Source organism: Gavialis gangeticus, unplaced genomic scaffold, assembly GCF_001723915.1.
Source record: "Gavialis gangeticus isolate Ggan-Ray unplaced genomic scaffold, GavGan_comp1, whole genome shotgun sequence".
NCBI lineage: Eukaryota > Metazoa > Chordata > Crocodylia > Gavialidae > Gavialis > Gavialis gangeticus.
This window is the reverse complement of record NW_017729031.1, coordinates 99,335,409-99,357,122: the sequence shown is the minus strand read 5'-3', so window position 1 is coordinate 99,357,122 and position 21,714 is coordinate 99,335,409. Positions and strand designations below refer to the sequence as shown.

General features: G+C 41.5%; 1 protein-coding gene across 12 annotated transcripts in view; it reads left to right on the top strand.

The window, feature by feature from the left end:
- The window catches only part of MAP2 (microtubule associated protein 2), a 446,273-nt gene that overhangs the window by 266,892 nt on the left and 157,667 nt on the right, over positions 1–21,714 (top strand). For 11 of the 12 annotated variants that reach the window (XM_019523436.1, XM_019523438.1, XM_019523444.1 and 8 more), the window contains one exon: positions 489–561. The gene's annotated coding sequence lies outside the window, so the exon portion shown is untranslated. Of the gene's footprint in view, positions 1–488; positions 562–20,069; positions 20,171–21,714 lie in introns of all 12 variants that reach the window. The other variant, XM_019523433.1, reaches the window with a different exon arrangement.

Genomic DNA, 21,714 nt, shown 5'->3' with positions numbered 1-21,714 from the left:
AGATATTGTCATAACGTATTCATCTTAAGCTTGTTAATGGCTACGATTTTACAAGTGAGGAAGGAATAGTTTGAAGAAAAGATTTTAAATAGAGCTCTAGAGCCATATCTTTGGCTGCTGTGAACTGATGCCACCCCACTGCAATCAATGAAGCTTTAGAGTTTTACCCCAGCTGAGGTGTGGTCCAGAGCATTGGGAAGCTGCCCCCTACCTGGCCCCATCTGACAAAAAACTTTTGGTATCAGCTGGCTTGGCTTCAGACAGCTTCCAGGCTTCTGTACCAGGGCCAGCGTGAAGGCTGCTCCTTGTTGGCCCCCTGACGTCTACATTCAAAGGAGGTGGGCAGAGTAAAGGGTCTGAGCTACTATGCCCCGATTGACCAGATTAAAAAAAAATAATAACGAGGCCCGGTCAGAGCTGTTATGATGCATTTACACTAAATTCAAAATGAGCCAGAATTTAATATATTTGTTGATATTTTTGTACAGGAGCCAGAGAGTCTTCCTGGTTCTTTAACAATTGGACACAGCAGCCTTGACCCTCTACCATCTGCTTAAAAAGGTAAGACTTTTTCACAGGGGGTCTCATGTTTTCACACAAAGGGTAGCTCAAATGGTCTCATTTTACTGGTCTCATGCCTTTATTCCCCATTCTTTAATTTTATTAAAAACCTTTATATCTTGTTGGTGGGAGCTATCACATCCACAGCAGTCTCAACATACGTCCTTAGCTTAACAACAACCGTATGCATAGCTCTTCTGGAAAAGACATAAGACTGGTTTATTAATAAAGGGAGAAAATACAAAAAAGGTGATAGTGTTACTGTGAGAAGCGCTAATTTGACCCTATCTGGAATACCATAACCAGCAGTTCTGATGAGTCATGCCATTAGGAAGGATATTTGATGACTTGGAAAAGACAGGGTAAGGACAACTGTAACATTACCTGGTCTTCGAAATTTTAAATGATGAGACTAATTAAGAGATCTGGACTTCTTGTCAGAAAAGAGGGAACTTTGAAGAGGTCTGGTTTTTAGAACTATGAAGAAGATTGATAAGCACAGTCTATGCTGCCCATGTTCTCGGGATAAAACAGAGCTATTTGTTTTCCCATGCTGCTGCCATATCTGATTGTTCAGCACAGTTTAAATTACAGGCAAATGTAGTCCTTGCTTATGCTGGCAAATGAGTTCAGAATCCAAAGGGTAGAATAGTAAACTTTTAGAACTGGTACATTTGCACTAAGTGGTTCCATGTGAAGGTGAATGCGGCGATAAAATCAGTTTCTCAGTAAGACTGGTAGAGCAAAATCTGAGTATGTACTGCCTCACTCCTTAGGTACCTATGCAGAATGCTAAACAGGTTTGGGCAGCATTGGATACCCCTCTGCCAGTACTTCACATAGGTGTAAATGACTGCAACTCAGTAGAGATTACCTTCATTGGCATTAATGCGGTTTTGCCAGTTTTCAGCAGTTTCCTCAACATAGTTCTTTTGTGAAATCAAACTCAAGAGATTGTTATAGTAATTAATAAAGAGGAAGTAATCAAGAAGCTATCTACTAGATCACCAAGCAGCAAAGGCAAGTTTGGTTTCGATGAAACCCGCCAACTTGTATTCTGGCTACAGTTTTTGATTTTGCAAACCCAGGAGTGAATTTGGTTTTCAATTGGTAGACTACAGAATTATACAGTATTTACATCTTGCAAGTTTTCCCTGACGACTTGTAAGTAAAATAATGCCCCTCCATCTCCCTTAAAGTAATCTGTGCCCTGTTTTTTAGGCTGCCAAGAGAATTAAAGATTAAAGAGTAAAAAATGCAAACATCAGCCAGAGCTTTAGAAAAATGCAAGTATGGTGGTTGACACTGAAGAGAAAACACTTTAATTGCTTTAATAATATAAGAGCCAAGGCCTCACTCACTTGCTCTCTCTTCCTTCTTCCATATATATGCACCTTGTAAAAAGAGACAAACACAAAACCAAACTCAGTTTGCAGAACTATAGATAAGAACATCCACAAATCTAGAAATTTTCAGAACAAAATGCCAATGAGCAATCCATATCTGCATTTTTTTTTTCTGAAACACTCCTGTCCCTACAGGTTTTTAAATCAGGAACCAAACTTGCCCTATCTATGAAGGGTTGCATGAAGCTTCTGCATAAGTACCAGTCTCACACTCTGCATTCCCCATCCTTTCCTTCTGAGCATATGCCACGAGCCACACCATCAGGGGCTAAGGGAAGCCAAGACACTAGTCCCCACACTCTCCGCACCATCTGGCTTGAGTCACGCTACTGCCAGAGCTTCTTGTGGGTCAGTGCCAACATGTGCTTGCCGGGCATGATCTAGTCCTAAATAACATGTAACATTATTCTGATAAGAGCAGTTGTTGCATCTCAGGGTATTTTTTGCTAATATGTGAAGGGACTTAGTGTGCTATCCCTGAGAAACACAGCAATGAAAGTCCAGCCCAGCAGGATGAATGTATCCTCTGGATTCTAAGCCGCCACAGGGCAGAAGCTGCCACCAGCTTAGTTCAGTCCCTACCAAGGCTGCCAGTGGGAAACTGAGCAGTGCAGAATCCTCATCAGACTGAATCTGTGCCAGCATCTGCTGGAGTGGTGAGTGTGCAAGGCTGCTGGCAGTGGTCCTGAATTACTGCAGCAATTTTCCTGTGGACTCTGCAACTCCAGTGTTGCATCTGTACGCAAGGATGAAGGCCAGAATTAGCCAGTAAGACTTTAAGTAAAGAATAGGCAAGTGCATGGTCCATATCCTTTGCTCATTGCTTGCAGTCCACCAGAGATAAAATATACCTCCATAGTGTATCATTTATGCATGCATTGTCTCTCATACATATAAATATGAAGATGGCTCTTCATGTCCTGCCTTTAACTGATCAAACTAAATTTCTGCTCTGGAATTTAGAAAATAGGTACTTCGAGAATTTCATTGCATTTTTACTGAATGCAGTGCCAGAGCAGGCAGCAATTTTAGTAGTACACAATTTCTTTTAAGAATCTTATGAAACTCTAGCACTTTTTGCTAGATCTAGTTCCCTGATCTAGCGTTAAAGAGAAAATAATGCATCTGTGCCATTTTTATAGCTAAGAATTTGGCCAGTCCTGTGAGTTATGAAATAATCAGAGCATTTTCATTCCTGAGCCTCCTTTTTTCTTTATACTTGAAAGCGTACAGTGTCTTAGTATGCTTTTATTGCTGTAGCAGCTATTATAGTCCTGATAATGGACATAGTATCCTACATGGCCTACAGGGAAAAGTTATGATAAAGAAGCTAAAAGCCAAATAAAAGAAGAAATCTATTTGTATATTTTACAAAGATGGTCCCTGGGTGGGCATGTCAGGTATCAGCAGAAAGGGGGGAAATGTAGCAAAAGCAGAAACAACTGTGTGTCTTTAAGCACCCACTTTTCAGCATGGGGTCTGTATAGCAATGTTCCATAAAATGAGGAGCAAGGCTTTCTTCAAACCAAGGATGGAAGATTTTGAGGTATCAGAACAACACATTTACCTAGACTCCAAACTAAGTACACAGCTGCACAAAGTTTTTTTTCAAAATAACAAGATGAATTATAAAACCTTCCAAAGCTATGTCAGGTTGACACTGCTATTGTCTTTGGTTAGTATTTTTAGATTGGTTTATTTATTGCCTACACTTGCATATCTTTTGTTCTTGTAGGTCTAATACTCAGCAAGTCAGAAAAACTGACGGAAAGTTATTTAGCAAACATATTCTGAATTACAGGCTCAGGCTACACATTTCAGTAAGGATTCCTAAGGATCATATTTTGTTTGCATTAGATTACACAATAAACAATTTGGACATGGATCTTTGTTTTTATGCTTTCTGTAAGGGCTCAGGTGCATGCATTTACACCTTTTTATATCAATAATACATAGCTGTTATTACAGACTTAGAGTTTCTCTTGGCATTTGATTGGAAATGATGATGATTATATAGAAAGGAACTGGTTTCTAATGCTTTAAGCCCCTTCTGGAACCTCAGTGAAGTGGTGCTGATTCTCACCAGTTAAGGACTTGGGCCCTAGTATTTACAAATAAAATTTTTTTTGATTTATATATAGAAAGACTCTCCAAGCTGTATCTCAGTGTGCCTTAGTTTGTAAACATCAGCATTTGGCATCACCTACTATATCATGGGGGATGGGGAAGAAGGGGAATATGAGAGAAGGAAAAGTTGTGAGAGAACAGACTATAAAAGTATGGTATACAAATGTTGAGGGGGCTGGGGCACATGACTTATGAGGAGAGGCTGAGGGAACTGGGCTTATTTAGTTTAGAGAAGAGAAGACTGAGAGGGGAATTAATAGCAGCCCTTAAGTACCCGAAGTGTGGTTTGAAAGAGGATGGAGCTGGACTGTTCTTAGTGGGGGCAGATGACAGAACAAGGAGCAATAGTCTCAAGTTGCAGCAAGGCAAGTTTAGGTTTGATATTAGGAAGAATTTTCTAACTAGGAGGGTAGTAAAACACTTGAACAGGCATGAACGATGCGTTCCCCCAAAGGCACATTTGGCAGGTGGAAATTTAGGACTAGAAGGGATCTTCTGAGTCACTGGATCCAGTCCCTTGCTACTTCAGACCCCCATACCATATAATACCTTTGAGAAATTTTCAAGCACCATTCTAAAATCAGTTAGGTTTTTTTTGGTTTGGCTTTGGTTTGGCTGGGGGCGGGGTTGGTGTGTGTATGTGGGGGGGTTTCGGTCTTTTTGTTTGGGGTTTTTTTTTGCCTCTTCTAGTTCTGTTGGATGACTGTTCCAAAATCTTGCTGCTATGATGGTTAGAAACCTTCCTCTTATTTCCAGCTGATATGGTTTATACCTGTCAGGCTAAATAAGTAAAGCTGTTTTAATCTCCTTTCATATCTATCACTTTCCATTCCCCTGATATCTTAGTAGCCCTTCTTTGTACAAGTTCCAGCTTGAATTTATCATTCCTGAACACAAGGGACCAGAACTGTACCTGATAGGAGCGTGTACATGAGACACTAACTGTGGAGTTACCTAATTAGCTCCACAGTAGAGCATCAGGATCTACATGTGCAGGGCTGTTAGGCCAGAGTAAATTAATTACCTCCACTGCCCAACACAGTGGAGTTATTTACTCCACCAGAACATATGTGTAGATGTTGACCAGGGCTGGCTGGGGCTCAAGGGTGCTACAGTATGGGGATACCTCCTGGCTAGCCCCACACTGTAGCACCCTCATGCCCCAGCCAGTCCCTCCAGAGCACATTGAGCCAGGTCATAGCAACCATGGGCTCACAGGCTGACCTCTGGGTCCCCCTGCCAGCTGGGGATGCTCCATTCCAGCTCAATGTGCTGCAGTCCCGGGCACATGTTCAAACAGTTTGCCCAGGAGCAATAAACTCCGGTGCAAATTGCACTGGAGTTTATTGCTCTGTGCTAATAGCACATATAGATGCACCCACTATTACCTATGTTTTATCAGTTAATTAGTCATCTGCCAGATTAGAAGAGGCATTGCTCATAGTTGCTGATCTCAGTGGAAAGGAGGAGCAGTGCCTATGTCCTCTAATACTAATGATTAATAATAATAATAATGATAATAATAGTTCAGCTGAACAGGCTGAGTCACCATCATATTTTCAAAACTTGTTTACAGCTGGGAAGTAGAATTGTTTAGGCTGGAATTTTGCAGCTAGAGATGGTACCACCTGCTGCAAGCTCTTTAGTAAGCACCATAGCAGCTGTTAAAAAGATAGGAGGAGTGGGTAATTTTGTTTTCACTTAAGCCAGTATAAAGGGGAAGGGAATTTTCCCTTTATTTTTGGAACCATTTTTAGTAGGATAGTAGTGGCAATGCAGGATAGTGATTGCACTTAACTTGGGCATGCCTGTAATGATAGCTACTTTTGTCATATCTAGCAGCCAACATCAATATGTTCCATTACTGGACAGCATTATCGAGACAGAGGGTAGAGAAGCAGCAGAAGAAGGCTTCTTTATCTCAGGATGCCCGATTGAAGTCATTTCACCTGCAAGGAGGTTATATTGGAGCTGTGGAAAAATTAGAGAGGGTCCAGAAGTCAATGACCAAAATGATAAAGTGTTTGGAAGGCATGACATATGAGGAAAAGTGAAGAGAACTAGGCATGTTAAATTTGGCCCTATTTAAGTCAGTGGGAGTTTTGCCATTGAGTTCAGAAAGGGCAGGATTTCACATACAAAGAAACTTTTAAAAACTATGTACTTTATGGGATCTTGCATCTTCAAGAGTGACAATCCTGGGTGCTACATGGCACAATCCATCCCTAAGCTCAAGGAGAATGGAAAGTATATATGGTGAGCCAATGTTCACCTGTCACACACTTTCTTGCACCTTCCTCTGAGACAAGTGATATTTGCCAGTGTTGGAAACAGTGCAGTGGACTGCAGTGACCAGTGCTTGCATGATCAGGGGCAGCAGGGCAGGCCCTATGAGGAGAGGCTCAGGGACCTGAACCTGTTCAGCCTCCACAAGAGAAGGCTGAGGGGGGATCTAGTGGCCTGTTACAAACTAGTCAGAGTGGACCAGCAGGCACTGGGGGACTCCCTGTTCCCCTGAGCACTACCAGGAGTGACTAGAAATAACGGTCACAAGCTGGCAGAGGGTAGATTCAGGCTAGATATCAGGAGGCGCTACTTCACTGTCAGGTTGGCTAGGATCTGGAACCAACTTCCAAGAGAAGTTATGCTGTCTACCCTGGGGGTCTTTAAGAAGAGTCTGGATGAACACCTTGCTGGGCTTGTTTGACCCCAGTACTCTTTCCTGCCATGGCAGGGGGTCAGACTCGATGATCTGCTCAGGTCCCTTCCAACCCTAGAAACTATGAAACTATACTCTGGGAGCTGCCCTCTTCTGGTATTCTTATCTACCAGGAAGCATCGTAAGGTGGAAGGAAGTTAGTGTTATTTGGAAATAAAGTGAAAAAATATGGAAAATAAGTCACTTTATTACTAATTTTGAAGTTTTAATGGCTTTTTGTGTTTTATTTTTATATTAGAATATTCATTTCTTAAACCATAACAAGAAATCCATTAATGGTAAATAGTTTGATGCTCACATCTAAATCTTGTTCTGAACAATTATATTAACTATTACCCTAAAGAGATAGATAGTGGGAATAGTTTTGGGTATTCTAACATGAGAAGAGTTTATGAGAACAGATTTTTTGATATTAAAGAGGAAAAATTATGAGAACAGCTGTTTGAACCTTAATATTCTTTCCAGCATAGCTGACAAAATGAAGCCCTGCAGAATCATGACAAGCAGTCATTATAGATGATTTTTTTCTTGCCTTTTTCTTATAGCTGATCTTTCTTTCCTCCCATAGTCTTACCCTCTTCCTTTTAAATGACTAACTCCACCATTTCCTGGGGGAAAATGTTTATTTTTACAAATATTTTTGACATCAGTTTGTTCATTTGAAAAAATTATAACACAAAAGAATAGGCTGCCTTTTTTGCCAGGTATAATAATTACTAAAACAAAACAAATACAAGTTTATTAAGCTGATTATGGTAAAGCAGCTGCTGTGAACAATAACTTTTTACTATATCCTCTTTATTATTTTATTATGGAAGTTGCTTTTAGCCACTCTCATCAACCTAACATCTCAGGTTGCTTTGTGCTAAATTTATAAATGCAGAAAAAAAAGATGCTCCCTATTTCACAGTGCTTTCTATCAAAATGTATAACAAATTATGGTTATGAGCCTAGGTAAGATACTATGAAGAGAGATTGAGGGAACTGGATCTCTTCAGCCTTTGCAAAAGAAGGCTGAGAGGGGAACTTGTGACCGTCTACAAATTCATCGGGGGGGTCAGCAAGGAATAGGGTATACTGGTGACCAGGGCGCTCCTCAGGGTTACTAGGAACAATGGCCATAAACTGATGGAAAGCAGATTTAGATTAGACATTAGGAAAAATTTCTTTACAGTGAGGGTTGCCAAAATCTAGAATGGGCTTCCAAAGGAAGTGGTGCTCTCCCCTACCTTGGAGGTCTTTAAGAGGAGAGTATACAAGCACCTAGCTGGGGTCATCTGCCCCCCACACTCTTTCCTGCCCAGGGCAGGGGGTTGGACCTGATGATCTATGGAGGTCCCTTCCGACCTTACAAATCTATGAAAAGACCACAGGTGAATACAGACAAACAGACAAGGGAGCACAACAAAATGATGACACAGAATTGTTCATTGGGGTAGATAACACTTACAGAGTATGTGTTGTCTATTGGCTGTCAAGTTTGAGTAACAGTAAGTCAGATTCTGCTATCTTTACTCATATTGAATTATACTTTACAAGAAATGGTGGAAGTATTCATAAAACAAAGTGTTAATTATCATAACTAAGGATATCTTGGCCATTCTTGATTATAGTCATGATTTACAAACCAGTACATTATACAGTGATGCAATATATTGGGCCAACTTCATTTTTAGCACTGGCTTGAGCTGCATATAAATAACTACTATAGTGTAAAAGTTGACTGATTTAAAAATATGTTCAGTATTTGTGGGCAGACACTTTTGGACTCCTTATACGTGCAAAATCCTACGTATCTTAGAGTGTGAATCAAAGAAGAGTATCAAAGAAACTTGCATTTATAGAAGTGGTCTTGTTGTGGTGATGAAACTTAAAACCTTTTATAGACCCATAGGGATGAGGTGACAACAGGGAGGATCCCACAGATACAACATAAGAGAATCAACCAATCTAGAGCAGGGGGTCAGCAATGTGGTAGAGCAGAGTCTGCTTTAGCCACATGGTTAGCCTCAAGTGTGGGCTGCTTCCAACCTGGTCCATGCTGCCGCCACCACCACTGCAAATGCCGTTATTATTCCTCACCACCATTGCTTCTTCTTGCCACCCAGCTCCTGCATGGGAACCACCCCCACCAGTCCAAAAGTCCATGCCACTAAAATGTCACTAAATCCCCCAGCCCCATGGGCCAGATATAATGGCTCCATGAGCCAGATCCAGCCCACGGGCCATGGGTTGCTAACCCCCAGTTTAGAAGTACTGCAGTGGGACTTGGTATAAGGAACATTAAGAATGCCCACAGGACTGAAATAAACATCATCATTATTCATTTGCCATATTTACTTGAATACATGACAAGGTTGTTTTCCCTCAGTTGGTATGGAGACCCCCCATCTTATAATCACATACAAGGAAATCCCACTAAGTTCATTGTCTATTATTGAATCTGCCAAAAGCACCATGTGCTCAGCAGTGGAAACCAACTATGAACCTGAGGAAGTACAGCCAACACTGAGCATGACTATAAAATACATGGCTCACATTGGACAAACATACTGATGGGAACTTTTTAAAAACATCTTTATCACTCTACATTTACAAAGCTTCACATACTGAGCATCCTTGTTTTCCCAAGACTTCATATTGCAAAACAACTACATATCAAAAACATACAATTACATTTATTAAACCCTTAAACCACATGCATCAACTTCCCACAAAAAAATCCTTACAGAACTCTGTTTCTTCATACAGAACCCCATGAGTTTCAATTCACCACCCTCTAAAAAATTACCAAAACCCAGTTACTTCAGTAACCACCTGAAACTCGCCATCCCTCCCATTAATCCTCTCTTCTGCTTCAGTGAAACAAGTATGTCCAGTCCTTTTTCCTCTATTTCTTCTCTGCCTCCTCTTCTCCAATTTCTTCCTTGTCCTGATCAATGTAGTATTTCAGTTCAGGCAGCCCTAGCTTCAGGCACTCTCTTTCAGTGAAAGCCAGCCCCTTAAAAACCCAGAGGTATCTTAATTTCCACATACTGGTTTTAATACTTGCTAACAGTGCCCTTAATATTGTGTCCTCAGGCCCCTTTGGCATGAACCAATAAATTACTATCTCATGTTAAGGACTGGCTTATTTTTTTTGATACTAATAAATGACATACCCTTTTCCACATAACCTTTGCATATGTACACTCCCCAAAACACATGCCCCTCTGTTCCTTCATTCTTGCACCTCTCCCTTGAACACGCTGCTGTTTTTGCCGAGCTCCATCTACGTTGTCCCCCTCTCACCAGCAAGATATTTTGTATAATGAGACAGGCTAGATCAGCATGCTCCCTTTTCTGTTGTTTGTCAGCCATGTCCCTCCACACTTTCTTCACTTGTCCTTCTGTAAGGTCCCTCACTTGATGCCATCCTGTCTCTCTCTGTCTCTCAACTGTTGTCAGCCTCTTGTGAACTTTCAGGACCTGCAGCCCCACCTCTCCTATTTTGTACCTCCTTATAAAACTTCCCATTCTTATGTAATGAATGGGAGGTTGCCACACCCATAGCTTTTTCCAAGAGTATCCATACATTCCCCATCTTCTCAAGATCGTACCTGCCAAAAATGGGCTAAAGCATGGTTTCCCTTCCCGCTCTGTTGCTGCTTTATCTACGGCACTTAATGTAGTTTGTGTAAACAAACAACCCTATGTCCAGCATCCCCATCACCCTGTCTCTCTTGCTTTATACAGTTCTATCCTGGCTAGCCTTTCTCTTTTGCCTTTCCAAAAGAACACATATATTTCCCTCTGTACTTTCACTAACTGCCACCATGATAGTGGAAACACAATTCCGGTGTACAAAAGGATAAGGAGTAGCACTGCCTTAACTGCTGTCACTTTTCCAGCAAAGGACAGTGTCCTTCGTGTCCACAACTATAATACTTGTTGAACCCTCACTGTTACCTTTTCCCACACTTTATTTCCTTTCCCTTCTGCCTCAGGTGGGATCCCTAAAACTTTGATCTCTCCCTCCACTACTTGCAGTCCAAGCTTCTCTAGGTCCCTCCAGCTTCCCATTCCCATTATAGTTCTTTTCATTTTGTTTAATTTAGTCCCAGTTGCTTCACCACACGCCATTGTATGTTGTAGTACCCTTTCAATTGATAATTTGTCTCTAACCACTACATTGATGTCATCCACATAGAGTGCACACTTTACCTCTCCCCTCCCGCTATCATTATCCCACTTATGATTTTATTTTTCCTTATTCTTTGTACCAGCAGCTCCGCTGCACATACAAACAATATTGGTGACAGTGGGCACCCTTGTCTTACCTCTGTTTGGATTTTAAAGGCTCTACTCAGATGTGCATTTATTAGCACTTGACTTTCTGCCTCTCTATGTAACAGTCTTATCCATCCTACCAGTTTCTCTGGGAAACCGAGGTTCCTTACTTCAGATATAAAATCATGATCCTCTCTATTATATGCTTTATCCAGATCCAAATTTGCTACTGCCATATTTAATTTCCTCCCCTGAACATGTGCCAGTGTATCCCTTATTAGCCAAATCAAGTCCGAAATCCTCCTGCCTGGGACTGCTCAGATTTAATCTTCACGTATTACTTTTTTCAGGTTCTTCTGTATTCTTAAAGCCACCGTCTTTGCCAATAACTTGTAGTTTGTAGTTAGTGGGGTAATTGGTCTCTAGTTCTTCAGTAGCTTTTTCTCTCCTTTCTTTAATAATAATATTACTATTTTGTTTGTAAAGTCTTTCCCCACCTCTCCTTTTCCCACTATTTCTTCAAAAATCTCTACTATGTCTATCCTCATCCATGGCGAGACTGTCTCATACAATTCCATGGCTAGTCCATCTGCTCCGGGAGATTTTCCTCTTTTACAAGTTTTTAAGCACTCCTGCACTTCCTTTAAGCTGTTTTTTTCTTCCATCGTCTGTATCTCCTCTTCCTCTATTTTTTCTTCAGTCTCTTCCAGAAAAATCTTTACATCAATTTCTTTACATCTGTTTCCTTCTTCTGGTATAGTTCTTCATAGAATCTCCTCATCACCTTCAGCACATCCTCCTGATTTTCCACTCGGGCTCCATCTTCTATCTGTACCGCTTTTTGCCTTCTTCACTCTGACCGAAACATATCAGGATCATTCTTCATTTTGTTCCACCCACAATGCTTGTGCTAAAAATATTTTTTCTTTTGTCTTACTGTTAAACCATCTTTCCAGCTCCTGCTTTGTCTCTTCCAGTTCCGCTCGTACCTGTCTTCCTTCTATGGCTTCCTTTAGCAGCTCCTGCATCTTTCTTTGTAGCTTTCTGTGTTCTTTAGTTCTTCTCCCCGCATTTCTTCAGCTTGTTTTCTTGAAAAATTCTCTTGTCCTCTTCTTCACCAATATCCACTCTTCTTTGGTACTCTTAAAATATTTCTTCAAGTGTCAAAAAATACCCTGGGTGAAAAAAAACGGGGAAAGTCGGGAGTCAGTCCTCCAAGAGAGACGCTGTGGTTTCTGGCCAGAGCATCTCTATGCTGCTTCTGCTGCCCCAGCATGTGCGGCATGAACCCTTACCATGCCGGGGCAAGCAGAAACGTGGCAAGGATCATGACTCGGGAGCTGTCACAGGTAAGTAAGGACATGGGGATGAGGGGTTTTATGGATGTGGGTGGCCATGGGAGGTGGCGGGGGGATATTGGGGGTATGTGGAATGGCAGGGGGGATGTGTGGTCTGTGGGTGGGTTTGTGGAGTGAGGGCTGCTGCACGCCTGCTCCCACGCTCACTCCCCGCGGCGCCAGGGGCATCAGACTGTGCCTCAGCTGCAGCCACAGCCAGCAGTGATGCAGCACTGCAAGACTGGGCTTTATACATGCTGAACAGAGCCAGCCCAGGTCTCTCAGCACCATATTGCTGCTGGCTTTGTACGTGCTGAATGGAGCCACTGGCACAGCGGGTGTGTGGGATGCAGGTGGGTTGGGTGTGCATGTTTTGGAGCTTCCCCCCTGCCTGCTCTTTCTCATGTAGTCCCCATCTCCACTTTTTCCCCAAGCATTTATACTCCCTCTCCTCTCACATACCACATTCTTGTAGGCAGATCATGTCTGCCTTGACTTGTTTTAATACTGGTTAAATCTTTTCCCATCTTGTCTTTGTTAAGACAATCCTGACATTAATTGGTGTTATTATTGATGCAGCTGTGCGTGCTTTAACTGACTGTGCCTGTCCCTTTAAGGTTTGTCAGTGCTGCTGCTCACTATGGTCGACTCCACCCCCTCCCCAACTCCCATGTCCTTGTTTTTGCACTCAGGAAGCCTTCCACTTTCCTGCCCCTCACTCTCCACTCTGGGCTGGAGCCCAGGGGCGTTGGTGGTGGGAAGCTGCTTTCCAGCTCTGACTCTGATTCTTCTCCTTATTTATCAAGTTTATTTTTCCTGATTTTCAGCCCCTGTGTTTTTTGCCTCCCCTCCCCCCTCAACTTTACTTGCATGGGCATTGGGACACCTGCAATATATGGGTGCCTGTACACATGCGGGGACACTGCTTCTACACACTGTAATTAAACCACGCCAGAGCAGACTCAATTATTTGAGTCTGCTGGAGCATGCTAATCAGTATGCTCCAGTAGCCTCCACATCTTGTGTATTTAGCATCCCCACCCTTCAAAACAGTGGTGGGGACACTTTAAATAAAGCTTGTCAAACAAGCTTTAGTCCAGGTGCCCCCACCACCATTTTGAAGTACGGAGACACTGATACATGAGATGTTGCAAGCACTTTAATCAGAATGGTTCTCAGAGCAGCAGGAGCATTTAGAGACCTCAGTTTGGAACTGCACAGTTTTCATGCACATAGAACAAGACAGTTCTTGCCCCAAAAAACTTACATTACTTAGAGAAATGACTGGGATTATCTAGTTGCGGATGGTCCTGCTCTGAGCAGGGTTTTGGACTAGATGACCTCCTCTTCCAACCCTAATTCTATATGACTGTATGATCATTGTAATCCACATTTTACAGATGGGGAAACTTGGTGATTTGCTCAAGGTCATCCAGTGGATTACCAGCTAATTGAACTCAAATCTTGTATGTCCCAGCCCAGTCCCTAATCATAAGGCCATCCTTCCTTTCAAAAGGGTGCTTATATTGTATCGGTAGATACCAATACATAGTAGTGGTAGCAGGAAGAGCACTGTATAAGGCCTTCCACTCAAGTAAGATAATCTTGTAGTTAATCTAATTAGCGTAGAGTTTTCAGCAAAACATGCAAATGCTTAGCATCCTTTGCCCAATTTTGGTAAGTTACAGAGAGCTGTTAGCTAATGGAAGAAGACAAATTACCAAAAAGTAACTTTCAGTCGTCCAGCCAAGAGGTGACACAACCATAATTTCAGTGTTCAATAGCTAACAAAGGATAAAGCTCTTTAGATAAAGTACCTCAGAATTGCTAATGTCATTAGTCTCCTGGAAAACCCCTGCCTAAGAAGAACAAGCCAAGCCAACATCTCAAGGCAGAGGAGAAGAGGATTTTGGTTTTAATCACTATGGCTGCATGCAGATGTCCAGGGGTAAAAAAAAAAAAAAAATGCGTATAAAAAAGCAGAGCGGCGCATGCAGGGGCAGCGTGCATGGCTCAGAACCAGAGCTTGGCCAGCCAGAGCCATTCTCTGATTGCCAGCCAGGCTCCGAGTGGCAGGATCACCACTACTGCAGCCCCAGAAACCCCCCAGGACCCCAGGTAAGGCTGCTCGGGCCAATCCAGTGCTGGCCCCAATAACCCCTACCCCACCCGGGGTTATCTGTCACATGCCAGAGGGTGCAAGGTGTCCCGCTGCTAGTTGTCCCCAGGGAACCAAATGTCCACGCTCATGTGGACACAACCTTTGAGGCTCTTAAAGACTGTAACATTCTCCTGACTAGCAGTAACCTGTGTGGGCATGATCCAGAGCTCATTGAATTCAACAGAAAAAAATCTTATTGGCTGGGACACATGGAGACATGGAAGTGGAAGGGGATGTCTTGGGTCATCAAGTGTTGTCCGCTGTTATTGTACCTCAGTGGGTATTGGATCACAATTTGATTAAGTTAGTAAAAGCCAATGCTGTACTCTTACATTTGCATCAATCCTGGATGGGAGTTCTGCCTATCAGTAGCTGAATTGGGACTGTAGCATATTTGGCATGTAATAATCACGTACCAGAGCCTGAGCTGGTACAAACTAGTGAAATCCATTAACTTACTTTAGACAGGTTATACGTGTTGAAAACCTGGCCCTAGAGTTTGCTATACTCTAAAATAATTGATTCTTGAAGTACTAAAAATGATTCCCCCTTACCAGATTACCTAATTTAAAGGGTCATAATTCATAAGGTCATAATTCATGGAATATGTACGTTTAAAAAAGTTGCTTACTATTAAATACAGTACAATATTCTCAATTGCTAAAATAAAAATAAAACACATCAAAATTTACAAATGGAATAGAAATCAAAATGCATCATACTTTTGATGTATCTCTTGGATCACAGAAAATATTCCTTTGCAGTTCTGACTGTCAGAGCTAAAAACACCATTAATATGAGAGTACATCTTTGTTTCAAACCAGATCCTCCTAGCATGGAATAGAACATGCATGTCTGTGTATATACTACTTGAATGGAATATTGTGTGACAGAATTGGCTAAAAGCTGTTCTGTCAGCTAAATATTTTCCAAAATAAAGTATTCAGCAAAATAAATCTGTCTGAGTATTTCTACTGCCTGTTACTGCAGAATGCTGTAGAGCCTCTGAAATTACTGCAATGCAGCAAGTGTACTACCACTGGCTTTTTCATAAAGGTTAAAAGTGGATTTTTTTGTTGTTGGGTTTTTTTTTCCTGCAACCATGTGGGTGGCATTTTAGTCAAGTTCTCATGGTAACAAACAGAATTTAAAAGCATTAGAGCCAACAAAATTGATCTTGTATGTGTGCTTAAGGTGGGTGTTAAGGCATTACAACCACGGTGTTGGGTATTTCAGTGTCTTTGGGACAGAGATAATAAGACAAGGAAAATGGGGTAAAGTGTTACTGAATACCAGATATTTTATGATCTTTCTTATGCTTTATTAAAGAGGAAGTAATTAAAATAAAAAGAGGCTGTAATTAAAAGTAGTTTTATTTGCTTTTAAATGAATTTGGCACTCCGGGTACATCACATCATGATCTTGAATTGTTAGCAAAGGCAGCTTTATTCAAAAGTATTTTTGTTTGCTGATTGAGAATATGAACATTTGTCAAAAGAAGTATACAAACACCTGGAACTGAAGATCCCTATATGAGTCAAAGATCTGCAAGTACACATTGGCCCCTTCAGCTTGTGTGGTTAAAGCATCCAGTCTGTATCTGACAGCATAAGATGGAGTGATGGGCTTTAACTCCTGACCCCAGAAGGCTACATTGTCAACCCACATTAGTGCTGGGTTGACTGGGGGTAACTTTTTTTGCAAGCTTTTGTGAGGCTTGTACTTATGCCTCTGGAGCCAATACCTTAACCATTCAGCCACTATTCAGTGATTTGCATTGAAATACCATTTATTTTGATACTTAAAGGGCCAAAAGAGCTAACTGAGGCCCGTGGGCTACAAAAAAAAAGGGTACGAAGGAGGTATTAGTACAACTTGATGCTTTACCTTTTACTTGCAAACAATTTCTGGAATAGTCACACAGTTAAATGTTACACACAGAAATTAGGAGATCGTGGCTAAGTACAAACTGTCAAAACGCCTGACGCTGAATTGATTCAATCTTTGCAAGTTAGGCTAAGCTGCATAGATTGAACCGACAAGCAAGTGAACAGACATTCACTTGGTTATGCCTGCTTCTTTTCAGTAAATAGCATACATGTGTTAAAGAGTATTTATCTGTGCTTGGTGCTTACAGGGAAGATTTCATACAAGATGTGTATATGCAATCAGATGCTTCATGTGCAATCTTTCAAACCTACATAAATAAATATACACAGGTGAATCATCCCATGGGTGCATAACTATTTGTAGGACTGAAGTCTATGGCTGCCTTCACTCCAGAAAAAGTTGGGTGTTTTACAACAGGGTATGTAACACATGCTAGATACCCCACTGTACAATTCTAGTGGAAGCCAGGCATCTTTATTTTTTACTGTGAGGTGGCTAAAGGAAATCGACCCTATATACCCAGCTGCAGCTGACCTTGCCTTGTGTTACCTTACAGTAAAACTTCAGTCCCATCTCCACAACAATTTTACAGCAGGCTACTTAATGGACATTAGGCATTTTGCAGTAAATACACACCTGGCTTTGGCAATGGAGACAAAGCCTTTGTAAGGGGGATTTACAATAATATCATGGTAGAAAGTGTGGAAAATAAAGCTGGTGAAGATATGGAGAAGTATGATAACTTCCTGAACCCAAGGAATATAGTCCACAATACTTAGATGTCCTCCTAGACAGTAAACACATCATTTTCTTCTGTGCAATGAGGTCCTTAGATCTAGGGGCGAATCCAAAGTGGGTGCAGCAGTGACATAGCTGCATCCCCCTTTTGGATTGGACCACACTGGGGAGCCTCTGGAGATGTTTTAAAACTCCTAAACCAAGTGAAAATACTCTCTCCCTTCCCCTTCTTGCTTACAGAAATACTCCCTCCCCACCTCTTCTGCCCATCCCAGTCCCTCCGCTCTTCCCCAGCCTGGCTTTCCCTGCTGTCCCAAGGGTGGAGAAACACCAGAGCCATTTCTGCTTGCTGGGCAAGGGTTGGGCTGAGCTGGGGATGGAGCTTCCCTGCCCCCATCCAGGGAGAGTACATTAGGGGCAGGCAGGGGAGTGGAAGAAGGGGAGGAAAATAAGAGGGGAAGGGGCTACCTCTGAGCAGGAAGGGGAAGGGAGGGGGTATTTTCACCAGCTTTAGGACTTTAAAAACTCCCAAGAGGCTTCTACGGTGGAGTAGAGGGGGAGCAGGGGGTATAGCCACTTCTTCAGTGTGGGTTGCTGCTCCCACACCTGCTTTGGGAAATCTTAGATCCGCCCCTGCTTAAATCTGTTTGAACAGGTCATCCCATGTGTGTGTCACGAAGCAGAACCAGACCAGTCACAATCAAAGGAAGAGAGCCAACTCTCTTGAACTCGCTAACTTGTTTTGCTCTACCATCTCAGCTGCTTTTAACCGTTTTGACCTTTTGGCTGCAGAAGAGCCATTTTCTACTGAAAAACAGTTAAAAAATATAAAACCATAATTTCTCTTCATTTTGGTTTTAGCTTTAGCTGTCCACTACAGCTTTGTAAAAGCTCTGTAATGATGTGCTGGGATGGGTTAGCCCCAGGTTCTTAAGCCAAAGATCAGCAGTTGCTGAAATGAAAGAGGAGATGCTGAAAAGAAAAACTAATGTTAGGAAAGGATTGAATGCATTATCTGGATTTTTACTGGAGGAGACAGAAGAATTAGCAATGTGGGACTAAGCGGTTTATCCTAGAACCACTGGTTTAAGAACATGAGGACAACACTGGAAATCTGGTATTAAACCTGTCTCTAATAATGATTTCTTCTGTGTGCTTTGGTATATAATACCTACCCCCCTTAGAGGGTTGTTCTGAGACTCTAGAGTGGTATTTCAAAAAGTACCATAGGGATTTAGGAGGAAAAAATGGATGTATTCTAGGTACTTTTGAAACTGGCTCCTTAATTAATGATTCATTAGTATTTTTGATCAAAGAAACTGCTACATAAAAGTAAGTGGTGTAAGTTCAAAAGCAACAGATAACAAATACATTGTTATCCTTAAAAAAGCAAAAAAAATAAGACATTTGTAATATAACATGCCTTAAATACTATGTCTCTCCTGTAGTCTGAAGTATATTATCTTCATCACTGGCAGTAAGTCTTCTATACAAATTATTTGGTTTGAACGTATTTCTTAGCAGTGGAATAGGAAAATAATCTCACCTTTGTTTAAAAAAATGCAGATGGGTCTCTGTTCAAGCACTGCAGCCCAGTCAACGCCTTATGTTTATTTTTAAATTGCTAGCCAGCCATAGCCTTCAAAGTTTAAGATCTTTAGAGTGGCTGATGTTTGGAACACAGCTGTGTTTTATGTCAAGTCTAGAAGTTCTGGGCATCATGTTTTTGATTACCCGAGCTTAGTAGGATTTTCACTTCTATCTGAAATACATGTTGCTTCCCATTTTACCCAATGACAATCACTATAAATTGCTCGAAATGAAAGAAACTCAAAAAATGATGATGGCTGTAGTTCTTTTGCATCAAATAAGGTGATTATTATAGGGAATCACTCCAAGTGAAATCATCTAGCTCTTGGAACACATTTACAGGACTTTCAGAAAGCACCAATTTAAGTCCTAAAGCCAGACCACTTGCACTCAGGTTGCATATAATGGGGTTTGAGCTCAGCATTAGTTCTGAAGCTAGAGCATTGGGGTTTTATATGTCATTATTTTTTGTATGATACTGTAATGCTCAGGGCGTAGCAGCCCAAAGGAATATCAGTTAGAGAAAGTGTCCAAGTCAGATAAGGAAGACAGATTGGAGTTCGGGGGAAAAAATTGAGTTTCTACATCAGAAACCAAGGCAGAATAATTATAACATTTTAGGTCAAGGCAGTCAGAGAATCAAGGATACTGAGGGTAGTTGGGAAAAAACAAGGCTGAGAGAAACCAGAGCAAGGACTGGGGATGCAGCAAGGTCAGGATCCAAGGCAGGAGCTGGAGGTTAGGCTAAAACAGAAGCTGGGAGATGAGGCCTGAAGGCAAATAGGAATAGGTGCCAATGTAGGCTTTTGAAACATCGATCAGGCAACAATTCTTCCTCTTACCTGATCCTGGTAACCAAATCAGGTTATAAGGTGGAGTCAATCACCCCCACTGCCCCTCAAAACTAGCAGCTGCTTCAAGTACCATATGTGAGGAACAGCTATGGGGAAAGGAAAGAAAAGCCTTTTTTCTTTGTGTTTGTATATACTGTGTCAAAACTGTGATTGAATGGTATAGCTAGTTGCATCTTCATAAAACTCTTAGAGAAATGTCCCACTATCCTTAGCAGTAGATTAAAAGCAAGCCAGAATTACTTGGGAGAAGGGGAGAGCCAGGCTACTTACATGTGGACAGGGAGAATAGGAACACCAGTGACTGATGACAGACCTTACCCACAAAGCCTCCCTGCCACCAGAGATAAGGGGAATGTCAGGGTTTGAGCAACATGCTACTTTTACCCAGAGCTGGTGTTATTTTTATGATGGCTCCAGAGAGAAGCTGAGGCTTGGGGATCCAGGAATTTGCCCTTGTTACTGACTCCTAGAACTGCCTCTGCTTTCATCACAGAGAGTGGGGGAAGAATATCCAAACTGTAAGTACTACTTGCACCAATTTGAACTAATTGGTTAGAAAAGGATTCCAAAGTGAAGAAAGACCCAGTCTGAAGGACTGGCTTATGTTGTAAATCCCTACATGTGAAGTTTAATCTCCTATTTTGAGACAGTTATCAGCCACACACCTCACACGAGAGCCAGTCAAGCATGCTACAATTTACACAGTTCTAGTACAAAGCACACTGTGCATTTTACATCATCTATCTGTGATGGAGCAAGACTCTGGGTTTGTACCCACCTTCTCCTCTCCCCTTTCCCCCTCCCCCAGTTTCTGTCCTTGGGGTTTTTATTGCAGTTAATTACATTATGAAAAAAGCTTCAATATGAAGAGGGCATGTGAAGACTGAGACACTTCCAAGAGGAGAGGAGTAAGTGGTGACATGATAGACACACTAAATAAAAATGGTTTACAGGAATTAAACAAGGGACTTCTACTCATCATCTCTCAGAGTGCTACAACTGAAAGGCAGAAAATTTAACTGACAAAGCTGATACAGAACCTGTGCATCAACCAAAGTCGCTACAGAGGAGGCTAAAGCTGCCTCCTCTGGGAACCTGCTGTGAAAGTCAAGTTACCCTTTAGTACCCTCATGTATGGCTAAACCTGGACTCTGCTGTGAATTCAAGGAAGAGTGCTGTTTGTGTCCTGGGAGGTGGATCAGGGTTTCATTAGAAGACTGAAAAAAATTATACAAATCTATGTTGCTTTCCAAGGTGCTGTCATTATTTGCCGACTATAATACAGAGTTTTTCCAGAGTTCTTCATACCTTCCATTTTATATCATACTAAGACTATGGCCTGCAACATGCCTTCCAGTGCACTGATAGTAGTCACCATGGTTACAATGAACTTACATTTTAAAATCTATCTTTCAATGCTTTTCTGAGCACAACATTTTTTTTACAAAATTCTGTTCTGTTTACTTATCACTGTATCATAGGCAAGGTTGGTGAAACAACCCATTAAGGTTGCTTGATAGTTTCCATTATAAGACCTTGCTTTTATTATAACTTTGTCAAACTTCAATGGTTTAGGATGAAACATTGCATATTGTATGTGAGCTGCAGAGGAGTGTGGAAGATTTTAGCCCAAACTGTTCAGACATCACTGAGAACAAAAAGAAAAATGTTGTTTCACAGTATTGCAAAATTTGAAATTCTTTAGCACCTGGTTATGTGAAAATCTATGCAAATTTGGCCAAGTTGTGATTTTCTTAAAAAAATCACTGTTAGCACATGCTTGCTTTTACAAGTCTTCTGTGCAAACTTAATTTGTTCCCATTATGCAGCATAAGAGTTTCTCTGAGTGCGTAATCACATATTATTTTGACCAAAGTATTCTGCTTCATTCAGTACACAGTATGAAACTGTTCTGACAATCAGCAGTTTGTAGTGAAGGAGACTCCTTGCTGCTAGACTTTACCTAATAAAGGAAAGCAGGCTGGGTCTTATAGTTAGGATAGTTAACAGCTGCCTTAGTGAACTGGATTCTAGCCTTAATTCTGCAGTTGAGTTCCTAAGT